The following is a 21,433-nucleotide window of genomic DNA, read 5'->3' on the forward strand; positions in this document are numbered from 1 at the left end:
AAAACATCTTTGAAAATAAATATCAACGCTTGGAACAGTTTTGAATAATGTATTGGAATTGAACATTTCTTTTTGACATCTAAGATGTCAACAAACCGAGGTTTTATGCAACAAGAACTTTGCTACATATGCGTGAATCAAGTTTGTCACGGATGAACCATACGAAACAAAAAAATGACATACTACTCATCAAAATCAGTCATCAAAGGCGATTGTTGAATTTAACAACACAGCTCATGATTGCTTGTCAAAACAATCATAAGTGAACGCATTCGTTGAATCACGACGATTGTTTTGAAAGCATTCGCAAATTGCTAATTGCTTGCGTTATTTGGTCCCCTTTTCTGTTTTCATCCGAACAAGTAAGTACTTTTCAATTTCAATAGTCAACTCGCTTTATAACCGTAGCGTATGAATTTCAGGATGAAACGTCGCACTACACAGAAAAGTACGCTGCTGCAGGTTATCCATGTGGACGACGGGAAGTACCGCTGCAGAGCGGATGACAAGTGCAGCTACCAGCAGGAAACCCTGATGCCGGGGAACTTTAAGCGGCATATACTTAAAATGCACCCCAATGTATACGCGGCCATGGATCTACCTGCTCCGGCACCAGAAAAAGCTGCAGAACCGCTCAAGAAAAAATGAAAAAGCTCGCTGTGGAAATCAACAGGGAACAGGTGCTACTATGTCTTACGCAGTTGGCCACGGCGCTGCCACACTCGTTTCCTGAAATGACCGGATTCAAGACGTTGCTAACCCCCCTATGCGATGCCGCCGCAATCACGGCCAACCGTAAAACGATTGCTAGTTTGGTGGAAAAATCAGCACGCGTTGCTCGGGAGCGATTGAAGTTGATGGAGCTACTCGAGGCAACCGTCATTTCGTTGGCTTCAATGCCAGATTCAATAGTGATGGAATCATTACTATACGAAACCTCGGTAACTATTATTCTGAATATATCCGCAAAAAATCTTGATTCTTAAGTGTAGAACTATCTGAAACGAAAAGTGAGTTTTACCCAGACTCTTAGCTGTTTGCTTGCTAGAAATATTATACTACGGGAGTCAGGGAACGATGTTAAAAATGCCGTGGTGTGGATAGATAAAAAAATAAGGGTTCTTCTTAATAGTCGGTCCAATTACACTTCATCGATTTGCACTACACGTCAAAAGTATGGAATCGCTGCAACATGCATTGCACCGCCAGAGTTCAATATTGCAACCCCTCGAAAACTTTAACAGAACCAACTAGCGTGAAAGTTGTTTGCAGGTGATGCTAACCTTTTTTAAATTTTGCAAAATTCAGCTCGGGTGGTGTATGTGTATGCTAATGGATCGGGGATAAATAACGTCTGCATCCATAGCTCACTATTACTTAAAATTTTGAAAACCCGATAACTGTAGCTTCCAAAGTACCTTCGTAATTGATCGGGTGTCTCACTTACCTGTTGCATATACTTATTGGTTTCATCTGTAGTCATTCATAAAAGTAATGAATACTAAAGCATTGTTTTATTATGGACATTTATTGTCAGGTGATCGCAATCTTACCCCGTGAAAACGTGGGACATGATGGAACCTCTGGAATGTCCGCAGGAGAAACCTGGTATGCAATACAAATGTTGCTTGCCTAAAATAGATCCAGCGACATGTCAACCTTCACGGATTTTTAAGCAGATGCTAAATATGAGCTGTAAATGTTTTTTGGGCAACGGCCAATCCGGATTCACCAGAATGTCCGCCGTAGGAACCTTGTATATGGGATTTTTTTAAAATACATGAAGTAGGTCTTATGATGGCTCTGCTCTTTCTTCACAGATTAATGTAAGGTTGTATTTTTTTTTATTTCTCTGAAATTTGCATAAACATTCTTTATGATTGCATAATTGGTTTGCCATTTTGACTCTAGTCTAACTTTTGACAAGGGCCTAAGCAAAAACACCTTGAATACTTTCAATAAAAATTAACTTGAAAACGGCTTGTCCGATCGTTTTGGTGTCTTGGACAATGTTTTAGGTATTTTGTAACATTTAATAGGCGTATTTTGAAATTATTTACAAATAAATGAACTTTAGAGAAAAAAATTCAACAATTTTATATACGCATACATTGAAGGAAGGGATGCGGTAATAATTTTGATGTGATCCTTTATTGTTCAAAATTACAATTGTAGCAATCAAGGAAACTCAAGAAAGGCAGACGAAGGAAAATTTACAGCTGCTTACTGCAGAGGTGCTGGGTGGCTTCGGATTATTGCTGAATGACGTTTATGCAGTTACCCACGATAATGGCGCGAACATGGTTGCCTCTGTCGCCGAGATGAAAAAATCACTGGAGCACGCAAACATCGATTTAAACGAAATTGTGGGGGGGCAGCAGGGACAGCAGGAACAGCATGATGTCCAAGGGCTTGACGACCCCTCCCCAGCTGTCTGCGAGTCAGGGAGAACTGCCTAGGGCGTGGTGGGATTTAGCAGTGGGCTCTGCTAAAATCCCTCCCAAAAAACCACAAGTGCCCGTAAGCGGACTCTATCAAAGCGACTGTGTGCCGCTTCAAAAGCACAAGCCCAGGGAGGGAGTGCCAACTGGCATGTGGAGTGTCCCTACTTCGGTAGGGTAGTGCGTGAGCTGCTTCGGCAGGGAGTGAGTGATCTGTTGTGCTGAGGCAGGAGTGTCATAGCGAGTCGCCGCCGCTATGGCCACCTCGAAGCGCAGCAGAAGTCTGAGTATGGACTGCACATGCTAAGGTAAGAGTGTCGTAGCGTAGTATCGTTGATTAGTCCCCACATACCGCTATCGACACCTCGAGGCATGGCAGTGGAGTGTTAGAATAAGTTGTGGAGTGTACCTACTTCGGTAGGGTGGCGCGTGAGCTGCTTCGGCAGGGAGTGAGTGATCTGGTTGTGCTGAGGCAGGAGTGTCATAGCGTGTCTCCGCCGCTATTGTCACCTCAAAGCGCAGCAGAAGTCTGAGTATGGACTGCACATGCTGAGGCAGGAGTCGAGGTATCCCATCGACACCTCGAGGCATTGCAGTGGAGTGTTAGAGTGAGCACCCGAAAGGGTCACATGGAGCGAATGGTCTTTGGAGAAGCTGCTTCGGCGGCAGGGTAGCAGTGGGTTGTACCCACACACCTACAGTTGTGCACATGTGGTGCATGGGGAGTGTCCCTGCTTCGGCAGGGTAGCGTATGGTCTGCTTCGGCAGTGGTGTGATTGATCTGCTCGTGCTGAGGCAGAGTGTCGTAGCGCAATATCTGTAGGCCCAGGCAGTTACCGCTATTGACACCTCGAGGCATGGCAGCGGAGCGTCCGGGAGAGCATCCAAGTAAGACTCAAATGGAGTGAATGGGGTGCGAGCACCCAAGTCAGTCTCGCGTGGGACGAGTGCCTGTGTGAGCGATAATGAGTGAGTACGCTTAGTACTGCCGTCCCCCCAGAAGTAGTACTGCGAGGTAGTTCCTGGGGGAAACGATGGTGGAGCCCAAGGGAGTTTAGTCGGTATTACCGGTATGGTCGAGTCCGACACTCCAGTACACTTCCGTGTGGTAGTTTGGCAACTACAATGCACGTGTACTGGGTTGGTGTGTAAATGCATTCTCCCTTGTAAAAAAAAAAAAAAAAAAAAAAAAACGAACTTGTGGATTATTGCTTCGAGGATTGCGAAGAAAACGTTGATCCGTGTGATACAGGACATGATGATGACGATCCAGATGACCAAAAAGAGGTTGAGGATGCCGAGACGGAGTCCGACGACGAAGATGATGATTTCAATCCTGGTAAAAGTAAACAACTAGAAGAGACACCCCCGGTCCCTTCGGACTCATTTGACGCCTCCATGCAACACGTTTTGGGAAGAGTTCGGTGCGCAGCTCATACCGCTCAACTGGCGGTATGGGACGTTATAAAGCCGTATGAAAAACGAATCAGAAAAATTCTGAAGCTGGTGATTAAATTACGGCAGCGAGAGTATTCAAAATTCGTTAAACAGCATGGCGCCCACCTACCACCAATCAGCAACAAGACCCGGTGGAATAGCACATTCCTAATGCTGAAGTCCCTCTTCAAGCAAAAAACTTTCTTCAACATGGTAAAAAAAGCGTACCCGGAAGTCAGTAAGAAGAAAGTCCATTCTCCTCCCCAGATCATATTTCAGTAAACCTACCATAGGGAAGATCCATGAAGTACGTCACGCAAAAATTTTCGATTTTCAAACCCCCCTCCCCCTTTCCTCACGCTTTTTGTAACAAAATTCGAAAATTTTGGTATAGATCGTCACGCTGCTATGATCACCCTCCCTCCTAGAGGCGTGACGTACTTTGTGGATAACCCCACAGACCAATGTCCTCTGTTACTCTCGTAGACTGTAAATTTGACAACGTATTAACCTTTTTTCAACTACAGATTTTACACCGCATTGGCAATTTATTGAGCAGTTTTGCGAAGCTTTTGAACCTGCATTTGTTCTAACATTGCAACTGCAAAAGCGACACGTCTCGCTAGCGATTTTTATGCGTACTGGTTGGTGTGCCAAGCCAAACTATGTCGTTTAAAGGATAGCTGCTTGGCGCAACGACTTCTGAAAGCGTTCCAGCGGCGTTTGCAGAAACTTACTGAGTCAATGCAGTTCAAAGCCTGCATTTATTTGGACCCAAGGTTCAATTTCCTGGGATCTCGAAGAATTTCTTCCAAAGATAAAGAACTTATCGAAGTATGTTTTGCTTTCAGCTGCTATGAACTATGGTTTTATATTTTTCCACTAAATTTCAGGAATTTCTCATCAAGCTCCACAACAGAGTAAATGGCAAAACGGATCAATCTGCCAGTCCAGATTCTGATGACATCATCGATGAAGATGAGCTAGAGCTAATATTGGCAGGATTTTTCGACGAAGACTCGCAGGGAAACACTTCGGTGACCAACAACTCCACCTTCGCTCAGAAATTGAAGCAGCTAGAGCTGAGAGAGAAGGTATCGATTCTCGATACGTCGCGTCCTAGTCCGTCGACGAGCGCTGCGAAGCCTGTTCGTTTCAATCTATTGAAGCATTGGGTGAGCCAGAAGTTCGTGAGCCCTGAACTCAACAGAGTTGCCCTGATTGTACTATCAGTTTCGGTCACTCAAGTTTCTGTCGAACGAGCTTTTATCGCCCTGAAGCTGGTGCTAAACGATCGAAGAATGAACCTCACGGCCGCTGTTGTGGAAAATAATCTGCTGCTGAAACTCAATCCAGATCTGCTTCCTCAAATCGCTGCCATTATTGAAGGAGAAGAATCGTAGCTCGCCTACAGTTTGCTATATTATAATCATCGTTTCATTTTCTCCCAGTTCCTGTTAATTCTAGTGGAACCTTGGCTGTGGAATTATGACCATTTCATGAAATCATAAATACATTCAATTTTGTTCTTGTGATATTTCTTTAAATATTTCCGAATGTTACGTTTTTATTCCATATAGCAAAGCAAGAGAAACAAAACTGAGTTTTTGGTGCAAAGGGGAGGCTGGATAGACTAGATCCTTTGGAAGACTTGCTGCTCCTCGAAGAGAATAGAATTTTGTTTCAAGTAGTTTCGCTGCATGATTCCATAGTTTTATTCGGTGCAAAAATATGCATATTCTCGAAAAAATCATGAAAAACGAGCTGACATATTTTGGTTCCCGGACGTGATCAGATGGGTAGGTTCTCCCGATGGAGTTTCATAGCAAAATGTTTACATTGTGCTGTAATAATGCAAAAATGGTTGGAGGGTCCACTATTGATTGAGGGTCCACTATTGGGCACTTTACCCTATATAAATTCCTATTTTGGAGTTTTGGTGTTTTGGTGTACAACGGAAATTGTCCTGTCACTGGTTCCACCGGGGCACTCCAGAGGGCCCCGGAGGTTATCAAAGGCGTCCGTGGTCCTCTTTGGCAAAAAAAAAACAAAATATGCCGGTTCTAGAAAAATCATGATGAAAAAGACCGTCACATGCTAGGTTTTGGTGTAAATCTGAATTTGTTACCTATCGCCGGTTTCTTTAAGACACTCGAGAGGTTCCGGAACGAGGCCAATAGGGTCAATAATTTTCTTTGGCACAAAAATATGCATATTCTTAAAAAAAAAATCATGAAGAATGATTCGTCACACGGAATATGTTGATGTAAAACTGAAATTTTCCCGTCACCTGTTCACCCGAGATACCCCGGCGAGGTTTCCTGAAGTGGGCAATAGGTCCATTATCTTTTTCGGCGAAGGAAGAGCCGTCAGAATTAAAATTGTCACCTATTACCAGTTTCCCAAGGACACTACAGAGCTTCCCAGACGTGGCCATGGTGCTCATCGAAAAAAAAAACATATGCATGTTCTTGATAAACTATGAAAAATGAGCCGTCACACGGGATGTTTTTGGTGTAAAACTATAATTATCCCGTCACCGGTTCCACCGGGGCACATCGAAGTTGACCAATGCGTCACATTTTCAGATTACGGCAGTGGAGTCCTTGTTCCTATTCGACACAAACTTATGCACAAATTTCAAAAATCATGAATATCAACCAATTCTATATATATATTGTTATGAACTAGATTATTTGTTCCTAATAAAAATGTTATTGCATGCATTGCTCCCCAAAAAACTACCACGTGCTCAAGGATGCAATCTTGCAATCAAATTCCAACAAACAGATTGAATCACGTGTGAACCTTCACGCAAAAATTTTCTGATTCAATTTTCGGCTAATGGTTTACGATCTGCTTGAATCACGTAGTGTGCTGTCATTCATTCTCTCAGTTCATTGCTTTGTGGAATCATCCGTATCAAAAATCGCTTTGGTTCATTTGGAGAGACTTCACCATACTGCAAATGAACGGGAACAAACTGTCAAAGCAATGATCGCATTAGTCAAGAATCACGCGTGTGAATGAATTCTTCCATCCTTGCCTGCCGGTACTCCTAGCCGAAGCAACGAGTTCGCGATCTCCATCCAGCACGCACTGTTGAATGCATTCTGCACGTCGAGTGTTATTACTGGGCAGTAACGTATACCGCGTCGCTTGCATTCGATGACGACCCCTGCTGGTGGTGACAGCCGATTCTACACGGATAAAATTCAATTCCCGAAAATGATAAAACTGACTCATGATTTCATGATTATATTACAACTAGCTTTATGTACCCGGCCTTGCTCGGAATTGCCAGTTTGATTCGCAGTTTTTTTTTTCACAATCGGAAAATGAATAAACCAATTGGTCAACAGGATAATTGCGTTTTCTTATCGATACTTCATCATTTGATCAGAAGAAGGCAGATTTCATTTGAAAACATTGACTGATTTTGAAGAAGGGAGCAAACCCATAATCGCCATATTCCGGGCAAACGTTTATTTGTAAAGAAGGAAAAACATCCACCGATGCCTTATTCCGGGCAAACGTCTATTTTTAAAGAAGGGATCACATTCACCATCCAGAAGGAAACACATTAATCATTGCTTGTCACTGGGCAAACCATAATTTCGATAAATGGTTAAATTGATCGATAACTAAACAATACAATAATGGGTTCAGAAGTTAGGCTGGAGCATACACACAAACATACAAACATTGAGTTTTATATATCTCGGGTACTTATTCAAAAGGACGTATGTGATTTTGTAAACAAAGATGCATACGTCGATTTGTCAAATATGATGGCACTCCTACGCAAACCAACACAACGAACATGTAGCCGAAACCTCCCCCTACCTGTATGTGGCGATGGTTTGCGTGGGAGTGCTATCAGATTGCAGAAATCAACGTTTAAATTTTTGTTTACAAAATCACATACGTCACATACGTTGAATAAGTATCCGAGATATATAGATAGCTAATAGCTATATGTATCCGGCTTTGCTAGGGACTGAAAAGTAAATTATTCAATTAAAATGTCCAATGCTGTAGCACAAAACCCACAGAGGTAGATCTACCGCTCATAGAATTGTTCCTTTGTATCAATCTATTTTTATATATTTGTTTGGCCCTTCTACCTTTTCAATAAACATCTTCCAAAAATAGAGAATAAGTGTACCAAATCTGGTTGTAATTTATCCTGGGAGTTACACTGAATTGCTCATTTTTTAAAGACAACCCCTTCCCCCATAACTTCCCTTTTTCCCCAATGACCCTCCCACCTCCTTTGTTATCTTCTCCTTGGGATAGAAAATGTGTACACCAAATTTGGTTGAAATCGGTCCTGGGAGTTAGGTGTTACACTGAATTGCTCTTTTTCTAAATACAACCCTTCCCCCTTACCCTCCCTTTTTCCCAATGATCATCCTTTGTTATTTTCTTCTTAGGATAGAGAATGTGTGTACCAAATTTGGATGAAATCGGTCCAGGAGTTCAAAATATACACTGAATTGCTTGTTTTCTGAACAATACCCCTCCCCTCAGACCCCTCCCCTCTTTCCCAAATTACACTTCCATATGATCGACTACTCTTAGTGAATATGTGTACAAAATTTGGTTGATATGGGTACTGGGGGTTGGGAGTTACACTGAATTGCTCGTTTTATAAAGACAACCCCTCCCCCCATACCCTCCCTTTTTTACAATGACCGCCCCACCCGCTTTGTTATCTTTTCTTTAGGGTAGAGAATGTGTGTATCAAATTTGGTTGAAATCGGTGCAGGGGTTCAGAATTTACTCTGAATTACCCGTTTTCTGAACAATACCCCTCCCTTCTTTCAAAGATTACACTCTCATATGATTGTTTCCTTATATTGAATATGTGTACAAAATTTGGTTGAAATCGGTCCTAGGAGATGCAAGTTACACATAATTGTTCGTTTTCTAAACAAAACCCCTCCCCCTTTTCTAAATGACCCTCCCATCCCCTTTGTCAACTTCCCCTGAGGATAGAGAACGTGTGTACCAAATTTGGTTGAATTCGGCCAAGTGGTTCAGAAGTAGTTAGCGAACATACATACATAGATTGATTTTTATATATATAGATTTCATTTCATGTTATGAAAATACACCATGATTTTGAATCATGAATTCATGATTTGTTCAACCATAACGCGTTGATGCGTTACGATTTGCACAACTTACGTTCTTGGGCTCATGAAATCATGAGTCATCAAACCTGAAATCATGAGTCTTTTGACCTGAAATCAGGAATCTAACTCATGAAAACGGGAGTTGTTTTTTGTGAATATGGGCTCAATCTGCCATCAAATCGTACTTCAATTCTCGATATCATGAGTCATTTGACCGGCAATAAAATTCACGAAAATGGAAGCTTTTGGAGGCTCAAATCATCTGAATGTAATGTATTTTTTATGTTTCCAGTTGAAATCTAAATAAGGGAATTTCTTTCGATCATCGTGTATCACATGAAACGTATTTTGCAACACTTTTTTTTGTTGTTGTTATCCAAACCTTTTTGCTCTAAATGGTTTTATTTTGATGAATAATGATACCTACCAAATTCGCATTATGCAGGCACTAACATGGAAAATATGCGTTTTCTTGGGCTCCGATCCTGACAACTTTAGTAGCACATATCACTCAGCGTCGTTTATTGTAGATGAAAACAAGATACTCCAGGATATATGGAATCCAGTTTGCCGTTTCCAATCTTTTTTGTCATCCATCGACATCTACAAGCATAAATTGCGGGTTCGTGAGCTCGACGCAAACGCTTTTCTCGGTAGTCCATTTTCCTCTATAATGGCAAGCTTAATGTTGTCAACTAAAACATTATCATTTCTATACAATTACAATACAATTTCTATACAATTCTATACAATTATTTTGATACTTACAGATCAACTTTTGATGAAATCCTTTTGCGTACGTAATGGACGATGGAACATTATAATCTGGGACATTATAATTATGATCTGACAGATGCACGTAACGCTTGTCGTAATCATGATTCACGGTCATGGTTGCGGTTGTTATGACTCATGATTTTAGTCAATTTGATCATGAAATCATGAGTCATAATCATGGTTTCATGAAAAAAGGAGGATCATGAATTCATGATTTTCAAATCATGAAATCGGTAAGAGATTTGTTTCCGTGTAATGTACCCAGAGTAGACCGTCCTCTTTAAAAGCCGAATTGCTCGCTCGATAAACCTCCCGCCTCCTCCACGTACGGTGACAGCCTGTTTGGATCAACTTCTTCACTAGCTTCCCTACCGTGTCTATTAGACAGATTGGTCTGTACGCTGAGTGGTCTCCTGGTGGTTTGCCCGATTTTGGTAACAGGACCAAACGCTGTCTCTTCCATGTATACGGGAATATCCGCTCGTCCACGCACCTCTGCATAGCTGACTTGAACATGACCGAATTGGTCATTATGGCTTCCTTTAACGCTATGTTCGGGATCACGTTCGGACCAGGTGCTGTACTCGGGTCGAGGGACTTTGCCACCGTCATCCTCGCCACCTTCTATTCTCGCTGATGGCGGCCAACCCGAGCAGCGAGTTATACATAAATCACAGTAACTTATATGTGACCAGATTCAGTCACAGTTAAGATTGCTGCATCCAGTTTCACTTGACTTGCGCTGCTCAGAAATGGATCGGGCCGTGGTGCGGGAGTAGTACGTCGATGATCGTTTTCAGCCTTGTTGGACATCGCTCGAGAGGAGCCAGTGCCCCTCTTGTTTCGGCCATCATCATTCGGCCATCATAGGCGTCTCCCCATGGGTTCAAATTGGCGCTCTGGCACAGTCTGTCAAAGCAGTCCTTTTTGCTCTCTTCGATGGCCTTGTTTAGGGCCAGCCTCGCCGCTTTGAAAATCTGGATGCGTTCTTTCCTCACTTCCGCCGAGCGTGACCTTTGTAGTCTTCTTCTTCGTCGCCGCTCAAACTTTCCGTGTTTTCTTCCAGACCCTCTGAAGGTCTTACCGTCGAAGTGAGCGATCTTTCATGCTCGGGTTGTAGGAGTAGCTCCCTGGCTGTCTCTCTTTGCTTCGCTGCATATCCTGTACCGGATAGCCAAATGGTCACTGTGGGTGTAACCGTCGTCGACCCTCTACTGCAAATCACCGACTTAACTTGGACTGCAGAATGTTACGTCTATTATCGATTCCGTTTCGCTGGAAGGTATTTCTCAAGCCTTCGTTGCACAGCACGACATAGAGCTTGGCTAAAGCTCCTAGCAGCTTTTGCCCTCTCCGATTAGTCCAGCGACTTCTCCACTCTATCATCCACGCGTTGAAGTCTCCTGTAATGACCACTGGCTTGCTACCCACTAGGTGTCATCCGATCGACAATCTGGGTGAATTGTTCTATCGGCCACCTTGGTGTGGCATAGCAGCTGCAGTAGTACACTCCAATTTATTTTCGCTATAACTGTACCCTCCGCTCTTGTGTTCAGCACCTCCTGGATCGGGTATCTTTCCGTCGTACAGATCGCCGCTGATCTGGATCCATCCGCTACCCAGTTCCCGTTATCGGTGGGGATGCGATACGGGTATGCCAGGATAGCTACGTCCGTGCCCACTTCTGCTACCGACTGTCACAGTAACTGCTGGGCGGTCGCACAATGGTTGAGGTTCAGCTGCGTTACTTGCACGGCTTCCTCGTATAACCACTCAACGGGCACGCAGGTCCACCCATGGTGTGGAGGTTGCGTTCCTGCTTTCTGCTCGCACATAGCGTACACGATGGTGCTTCATAGCACGTATGCGCTTTATGGGCATTTTCGCCGTAACGCCTACATAGGTTACTCCTGCCCGGCCCTTTGCAAGCCCACAACTCGTATCCCGCTTCGAGGCAACGAAAGCACTTATCGACTACCGGTGGTTGGTAGAGGCTGACTGGACATACTGACTTTCAGCTTACACCACCACTCCACCTTGGTCCTTGATGGTCGAGCCCTCACTTCTACACTCTTGCCTAGGACCTCCTGGGCTAGTGCTCCTGATGAAATACCGTTTGCCTGTGAGCACTTCCTTAAGACAAGGATCATCTCGCCAGCTCAGGTCCTATGCAGATCTTTCATGCCATCATAAGCTCACTTTGATAAAACTAACAAGTTTTAAGCGAACCTTGGAAAATGGTCTTGAACACCTTCTCAAGAGTGGGCCTCTTTCGTCTTATAGTGGTTTTATGGCTGACTTGAAGCAAGCTTGTAGGACAATTGGCTTTAAATGTGGTTTTAAGGCACAAGTCTAGAAGTGTGCTTCAAGTGCATCATAAAATTAATTTTGCTACTTGGGTATGGAATTAAAGTAACATAAATATATTATATATATAAATATAAATATATATAATATAATATATAATATATAAATATTAGACCTCTTCATGTTTTCAAAAAGTATCAAAAATTCAACTGGTCAGCCCAGAATCACAATTCTTATGCTAAAATAAGTCTCCTGTCGGTTTAAAGAAATCTCAGCGTGCAAATTTATGACAAATGTTTAGCTTCTGATTTTTAAGAATTTAACGATAAATCGCACATTGACAATTATATTACTCAAATTTCCAGAGAAAAAAGAGGAATATTAATATAATAAATTAGCAATCATTTGTCATAAATTCAAGAATTTTGTAGAATAACGACTTTTGGGGGAAACAGTATTTTTATGCACTTAAAAGCTTGATAATCACTTTAACATGGACAAAACGTGAACGGAACGAATCGCAATGTTCACAAGACTTATAGAGTACACCCAAAACTTCCGTATAGAGGTTGTTGCGATAGTTTTCGACGTTTATATCTCTTGTTAGATATTTCCAAAATTGAAAATATCTCAAAAACACTAAATCGACTTGAGCCACCTCGAAATTTTATCCGAATTAGCTGAAAATTTGACAGGAGACTTATTTTAGCATAAGAATTGTGATTCTGGGCTGACCGGTTGAATTTTTGATACTTTTTGAAAACATGAAGAGGTCTAATAAATATATATATATATAAATTACCTTTAATTTGAATTCTTTGGAGTGAAAATGGGTCATCGCTCTCCCCGGCAGTCTAGAGGCCGTAGAGCAAAATCGTTAAAAAAGGTCTCTCATATTTTAGTCTTCTTGCTGTCAGATACAGTCAATCTATTCTACAAGCATTATTAGTAGTTAACTCATTCTCACCCCCATTTGATCCATTGTCACCCCCGACGACTGTACTATTGCATTTCCAAATTGAATAGTACTAATTGATCGCATAATAAGTGAACAGAATTATTCTTCTTCAAATTCTGCAGCTTTTTTTTTTGCTTTCTCTTTTCTTTATCCTACAAACTGTTGAAAGAATAATGCATCAGAACTATACGAACATTTATATGTGGGAACTAGCTTTGTAAAAATAACAGAGGGAGAGACTACTACACTTTATTATAGAATGAAAAAAAATCCATAAAGCCTCCCAAAACCATTTTGCGTGCCTTTTTCCGTTATCAGAGCATTCATGATCGTTTTTTTTTCATTGAAGAGATCCAATCAATAATTCGGATATAATATGGTATTCATCTCCCTTATTCAGATGTTGCGTCTCTATTCCGAGAAAGGCTGCTAAATAAAAAAAAGGTACTTCTCGCACCTGGAGTCCTCACGCTAGTCATAAAATATTCGAACGAACAGGAGCAATATTTTCCAAACTTCAGACTTCTGTTTCCTCCCAATATACCTACAGAGTAAATAAACGGCGTGAGCTGTTCAAAATGCTACCGAGTGGATTATTTTTTTTATTATGGTGCTATTTTAGGGTTACGGCAGGATCGGTTCTCGCTATAGGCTCCAAGACAAAAATGCTGCTATCTTTTAGTTTCAGGATTATGTGACCGGAATGGACGGAGATACTGGCCGTAACCCTACTACGTGTTTACGCTGCCCACTGATCTACGTTGTTCGTAAAATTGAAAATTTCGAGAAAATATGAGGGTTAACCAATAGGTTGAGATGAATGCCAGGAATGAGAAAAGAGCTTTTTAACTATGTAGCATAAACCACAGGAATAAAATGATTAGAGAATAATTATCCTATGAATAAAATAACCCGAATGTGTAGGTTTACTAATAGGGTATAAAGAGATGATGTTCGATGATAATAAAAATCGCAACGTTTGTGTTTTGAAATGAAAAATTAAGAACGTATAAAAGGAAAAGAATAAAGCAAACTGAGTACAAATAACTAATTTATTTACTTAGTGGGTGTGTTCTCTGTTTTTGCTATTAGTTTGAATGACATCATTTTCGTTTCCGTCAACACTTTTGAATACAATTTACGAACTTAAAAACATTCCTATAGTCGCAGCTCTATTTGAAGTATTAAAAAAAAATGTGTTTGAATTACTTAATTTTATTTCTAAAAGGATACGCTAGCACGAGAAGATTTATCCTTCGTTGAAAACGGAAGTTTTCTCCTTGTTAAATTACGTTTATAACCTGTTTGAAAATAAGACAACAATTTTCATCACATTCTCGGGAAGTGTTTACATGTGCTGAGCTGGTAAAATAGCCTGCCATTAACACCAGAAATCACACACCAACGAAACAGACAAGTAGGTAAATAGATATCTGAGGTAGCTTTATGGCAGGCCATCCCAGCGTCTATTGTGGTAGAGCTGTTGTAGCTCAATGATAATTTCCTCAACCACGCACGTTACCATGCGCCAGAAATGAACGTGGATCTGTGCATGGTTAATAAAGCGTAGCGAACGTGTGCCGTCGTGGCGGCAGCAGTTCTACACATAGTGGAGATTGCTGACGCCATTCCACTGCTATCAACGCTAGAACGAGCAGCCTCGCTGCTCACGGTTGTTGTTGGCAGCAGCATGCCCAAAGTTGGGTCACGAGTGCGACATATTCACGTAATTAAATACACCTCTATAGAGCATCATAGTTCACGCCACGCCTTTCGGTGAAATGTTTACTACCGGTGGTAAACTGTCCGTAGTAGTGGCAGCAGCTGCAACAGAATGCGACAACATAGTGCCAGTTAAGCATTATTGCAAACGCCATTTGGTCGAGGTGCACGGAATTGCGTGCGTCCGTCCTTGGGCAGGTGAAACATGCGACAGGATTAAGGTCATGCTGATACTTTGTACAGGGCATTTATAAAGGAGACATGATGACTGTTTACAACTTAAGTAGTGCTAATAGGAAAATCTTGAATTGCAAAGACGTTTGTCCAACAGTTAAAAAAATAAATATGCTTATGATTTATTCTTCATATGCAATATGAAGACCTTTGTGATCGGCTGCAACAGTGCCTTCTTATATTACAGGTCGGACTCAATTATCCGCAGTAAGGTTTTTTTTTTTATTCCAGAAAAAAAATCAAATCTGCAATTAAATAAGGAAACACTTATGTTTTATTTTATTAGCAGTGGTGTAGTCAAAAATTATTTGGGAAAAGCGCTGGGTAATCCACCTATCGGTATCGGTGACTTTCTGGTGTATTATGGAAAGATAGTATTTTTGCCATAACTTTTAAGTCCATAGATCCAGCCAATTTTCAATAAGAAACTATAACTCATTTCTTATATATTGTGCTAACGTAAGAATTATACTACATACACAAAACGCAACGCGAGACTGGACACAACACTTTTGGTTCTCACACACTAGAAAAGGATTTTCAAAAAGTTACCTTTTTGTCGACCGGTTTGGGGCCGTCCAGAAACCACGTGGTCATATATTGGGGGAGGGGGGTTTGGAAAATGACCACGCAAAGCCACATGGGGGAGGGGGGAGTTGCTCTCGAACCACGTGTTTTTTTTACACGAAAAACTTTTGGTGAATAACAATAGCGGGGTAAAAAATACAAATCAAAAAGAATGTTCATATTTTCAATTTTTTTACATTCTAATGAATTTCTTCGACAGAACTTGTCGGAATTTTTTCGGAATACTTTTTTTATGCTCTTTGTGAACTCTATCACATTTTTTTTTAATTTTCCAAGTATTTTTTATTCGAGGCATTATTTAGAATTTCCACGGAAGAGTCTATGGATTATCTTCAAAAAATTATTTGGATTTTCAAAGAATAAATCTTTTTTTTAAGGTTCATGTTTATTGAATTTGCTCCATAAATTCTTCCAAAATTTCATCGGGATTTCATTCTTCTTCGGAATGTCATTTTTATTTCTTTGTTCAACTAAACATTGCTTTAAATCTTTACCATGCAAAGATGCACAAGAAATGATTTAGAAATTTTGAGAAATTTTCACATCAGAAAATCTTTAAAATTTTGATTTATTTTTTTAAGGAATTCCTACTGGAAATGCTTCAAAAGTACAACCTTTACAAGTACTACAAAAGTACAATATTTTCGTTATTTCCACTTGTAAAAACATCGGAGTTTCCTCTGGAAATTCATTATTGGTGTTTCAGATGAACTTTTTTCGATTTTCTACTGGAAAATCTTAGGATTTTCCAACGGAAATATTTTGGCATATTCCGAATAATTTCTTTTGGAAATAAAAAAACTGCTGAAAATTTTTAAGAATTTCTTTTGGAAAACGAAAAAAAATTCCATTGGAAATTTAGAAGAATTTCCTTTGAAGATTCATTAAAGATGCCCAGGATTTTGAAAAAAAAATCTTTAGAGATTTCCTTCGGAATTTGATGTTTATTGGAATATTCATCGTAAATATGCATTTCGGATCCTTCTACGGATTCTTCCAGTTCTTCAAAATTTCTACCGAACATTTTTCCGAACTCTTCCACAGAATTTCGGAAAAAATATCGTTGAAATTCTAAAGATTTTTCCGTTGAGACTCCAAAGAATTTCTTGTCAATATTCCATATGGTTTCCCTTGCAACTCCAGAATAATATTCTTGAAAATTAAGAAGATCTTGATATTCAAAATTAAACCAAGCAATAAATGTAGGCAATAATTTAGGCTTAAGAAGCCTAGTTTTTTATGATATTGAATAATTAGGATAATTGATTAAAAAATCTAATAATGCACCTAAATGTTCTAAATGCACAAAATTTTAGTAGTGCGTATGAAAAAGGTTATGGCATAGAGAAACTTGCATTGGAAAAATCAACATGAAATTCTAAATAAAATGCTTTTTAAATTCATAAAAGGGTCTTAGAACTAAGTAGATTCCTGCGATATGAAAAAAGTGGCAGTGTTGCAGAAAAAAACAATCCAATTCCTAAGAACAATCTAGTTTAAAAAATAGTGTTATAATAACGATTGAAATTGAATTCCAAAACAAATCTCAACCCTTTCAGGACGGATGGGTCATAAATGCCCAGCGTTTTAGATTGTCTATAAAATCACAAAAGAGAGCTAGGCCACCATTTTCTTCAGTAAAATTGTTCATCTAGACATTGGATTTACTGAAAAAATATGGGAGCTCAAATTTGACTGATCCTGAAAACTCAGATATCCGAAACCTTGGGAAGCTTTCGATTCTAAGAACATGCAAATGAAGTTGAAATGTTTGAATCATTCTGAGCACTCAGATAAGATGGGTCATCCTGACCGTTAAGCCAGTGATTAATATTCAGGAATACGAGATGCTCAAAGTACTCCAAAATGCTCTCAAGTTCAGCCCACGATATCTACCAGATCAATCAAGACATTTGCAATGTTCTCATCATCGGTATATACCCAATCCGATGAAATAAGCATATGATCCTAATTTCCATTGACATGAGATCCAAGAGACAAGGTACTCAAAATTATCTTGAGTCAACATCAAGTTGCACAATGACTATGAGGTTTGTTCGCTTTTTTTGTAGGGCCTTAGAAGCACTGGGTTCATGGTCATCTACCTGATCGATCCACCTTGCCCGCTGTGTACCTTGCCTTTTTGTTCCCGTCGGATCGTTGTCGAGAACCATTTTCACCGGATTACCGTCCGACATTCTGGCTACGTGCCCGGCCCACCGCAGTCGTCAGATTTTCGCGGTGTGAACGATGGATGGTTCTCCCAACAGCTGATGCAACTCGTTATTCATTCGACTCCTCCACGTACCGTCCGCCATCTGCATCCCACCATATATGGTACGCAACACTTTCCTTTCAAAAACTTCCAGTGCGCGTTGGTCCTCCACGAGCATCGTCCAGGTCTCGTGTCCGTAGAGAGCTACCGGTCTAATAAGCGTTTTGTAGATAGTCAGTTTGGTACGGCAGCGAACTCTATTCGATCGCAGCGTCTTGCGGAGTCCAAAGTTCGTACGATTTCCAGCCACTATGCGTCTTCGAATTTCTCTGCTGGTATCGTTATCGGCGGTCACCAGTGAGCCCAAGTACACGAATTCTTCAACCACTTCGATTTCGTCACCACCGATAGAAACTCGTGGTGGGTGGCTTACATTGACCTCTCTTGAGCCTCTTCCTATCATGTACTTCGTCTTCGACGTGTTGATGACTAGTCCAATCCGTTTAGCTTCGCTTTTCAGTCTGATGTAGGCTTCCTCCATCCTCTCAAAGTTACGTGCCATGATATCAATGTCGTCGGCGAAACCAAATAACTGGACGGACTTCGTGAAAATCGTACCACTCGTGTCAATCCTTGCCCTTTGTATTACTCCCTCCAAAGCGATGTTGAATAGCAGACACGAAAGACCATCACCTTTCCGCGTTTCGAAGGGACTCGAGAAACTACGCACATCACCCGATCCATTGTCGCCTTGATCAACCGTATCGGTTCATCCGGAAATCCGTTTTCGTGCATTAGCTGCCATAGCTGGTCCCGATCGATGGTATCATATGCTGCTTTGAAGTCGATAAATAGCTGATGTGTGGGCACGCTGTATTCGCGGCATTTCTGCAATACCTGATGTATGGCGAACACCTGGTCTGTGGTAGAGCGTTCACCCATAAATCCCGCCTGGTACTGCCCCACGAACTCTCTTGCAATTGGTGTTAGTCGGCGGCATAAAATGTTGGAGAGTACCTTGTAGGCGGCGTTCAGCAATGTGATTGCGCGGTAGTTGCTACAATCCTGCTTATCGCCCTTTTTGTAGATGGGACACACGACACCTTCCATCCACTACTGCGGCAGAACCTCATCTTCATAAACCTTGGTAATCACCCAGTGCAGCGCTCTAGCCAGTGCCTCACCACCGTGTTTAAACAGCTCTCCTGGTAGTTGATCAACTCCAGGCGCTTTGTTGTTTTTCAGCCGGCCGATCTCCTCCTGGATTTCCTGGAGTTTCGGAGCCGAAAGTTGCATGTCCTGCGCGCGTGCTCCTAGGTTCATTACCATACCGCTACCGTTGTCTGCCATATCGCCATATCGTAAGAAGGTTCCCGTTTATGTCCTTACACATATCGGGCTGTGGCACGTGGCCCTTACGTGAACGGTTCAACTTCTCATAGAACATTCGTGTGTTATTAGCGCGGTACAGTTCCTCCGTCTCTTCACGGTCTCAATCTTCTTGCTGGCGCTTTTTCCTCCGGAAAATCGAGTTTTGTTTTTTTGCCCGTTTGTATCGTGCCTCGTTGGCCCTCGTGCGGTGTTGCAGCAATCTCGCCCATGCTGCATTCTTCTCCTAAACTAGCTGCTTACATTCGCCGTCATACCAAATGTTTCTCTGATCCGGGGGCACCGTGCCTAGTGCAGCGGTTGCGGTGCTTCTAATGGCGGATCGAATATCTCTCCAGCCATCTTCAAGAGACGCTGCGCCTAGCTGCTCTTCCGTTGGGAGTGCCACTTCCAGCTGCTGCGCGTATCCTTGGGCTAGTCTACCGTCTTGTAGCCGCCCAATGTTTAGCCGCGACGGACGACTCCGACGCGTGTTGTACACCGTCGAGAGTTTTGAGCGCAGACATACTGCAACGAGGTAGTGGTCGGATTCAATATTCGCACTGCGGAAAGTGCATACGTTCGTGATGTACGAGAAGAATTTACCGTCGATAAGAACGTGGTCGATTTATTTTTCCGTTACTTGATTGGGTGATTTCCATGTGGCCTTGTGGATATTCTTGCGGGGGGAAGAAAGTGCTTCGGACTACCATTCCGCGGGAGGCTGCAAAGTTAATGCATCGTTGGCCGTTGTCATTCGATACGGTATGCAGACTTTCCGGTCCGATGACCAGTCTGTACATTTCCTCCCTTCCTACCTGAGCGTTCATGTCACCGATGAAGATTTTGACGTCCCGCAGTGGGCATCCATCGTATGTCTGCTCCAGCTGCGCATAGAACGCTTCTTTCTCGTCGTCGGATCTCCCTTCGTGTGGGCAGTGCACGTTGATGATGCTAAAGTTGAAGAAACGACCTTTTATTCTCAGCTTGCACATCCTTGCGTTGATTGGATGCCACCCAATCACGCGTTGGCGCATCTTTCCCAGCACTATGAAGCCGGTTCCCAGCTCGTTGGTGGTGCCACAGCTTTGGTAGAAGGTAGCCGCTCGATGCCCGCTTTTCCACACTTTCTGTCCTGTCCAGCAGATTTTCTGTAGCGCTACGACATCAAAGTTGCGGGGATGTAATTCATCGTAGATTATCCTGTCGCAACCTGCGAAGCCTAGCGACTTGCAGTTCCATGTTCCAAGCTTCCAATCGTGATCCTTTATTCGTCGCCTAGGTCGTTGCCGATTGTATCGAGTCGTGTGATCTTCTATGTCGTTCGTAATAGTTGTTTTTAAAGGCGGTTTATTGGGCCTGCGCAAACCTCCTGTCTCGTCGGCGGGCCGTCGTGTCAGGGCTGTTTAGCGTCCCACCTAACACCAGGAATTGGGCTTGTGCGCTTTGAGCGGCACACGGTCGCTTTGGCGGAGCCTACTTGCGGATATATGCAGCTTTTTATAGAGGTTTAACAGGGCCCACTGTCAAACCCCACAACATCCTAGGCAGGCGCCACAACTCGCAGATGGCCTGGGGAGGGATCGTCAAGCCCTTGGACATAGTCCCTGCTGCCCGCGAATGCTTGTTGAACTTGTTGCAAGCAAATCGGTCAACGCTTCGTTTCAAAAAGTGTGTGTATAATAATTAGACATGTCCAAAGAACATAAAAATGAACTAAACTCATTTTTTCAACGTTCTAAGACGAGTTTAGAACTTTCCATTTAATTCCACTCCGTTTTGTTATCGTTGTTGAGTCAAGTTCAAGACACTGAAGATGACCTCACAGTTGAGGTTGAAAAACGTATCTGCAAAGATAACAAAACGTAGTGGAACTAAAAGGAAAGTACTTAACTCGTCTCAGACGGTTGAGTGCATTCCACTAAAAAAACTTGAAATATTTTTTCGTAGATTTCAACCAATTATGTCTGCATGTAAAAACTGCATAAAAACTTCATTAACAATCAGATAGGGGACAACTAAAACGATATAGAATGATTTGTCAATAGAATGAGGTTGCCCATAACCAAACCAATAAGGATGCCTACAACCAAATTTCGCAGGCTTTTTGCAATCGTCATTGAGCCTCAAAATAGATTAAGTTTACTGTATGAATATGCATTGGAACTCACTTTTTGAATAAAATCACTTCAATTTAAGGCACTTTAAAAAAGGCAAAAAAAAATCGTTTTGCTTTTTTTGTAAA

The 21,433-nt window shown here is 41.8% G+C and overlaps 1 protein-coding gene and 1 pseudogene across 9 annotated transcripts in view; both read left to right on the forward strand.

Moving 5' to 3' along the window:
• Positions 1-21,433, forward strand: part of LOC134208736 (uncharacterized) — a 188,903-nt gene that overhangs the window by 69,822 nt on the left and 97,648 nt on the right. The gene's annotated exons all lie outside the window — the stretch shown is intronic.
• On the forward strand, positions 424-5,281 carry LOC134214845 (uncharacterized; annotated as a pseudogene).

Source organism: Armigeres subalbatus, chromosome 2 (assembly GCF_024139115.2).
Source record: "Armigeres subalbatus isolate Guangzhou_Male chromosome 2, GZ_Asu_2, whole genome shotgun sequence".
NCBI classification, from domain to species: domain Eukaryota; kingdom Metazoa; phylum Arthropoda; class Insecta; order Diptera; family Culicidae; genus Armigeres; species Armigeres subalbatus.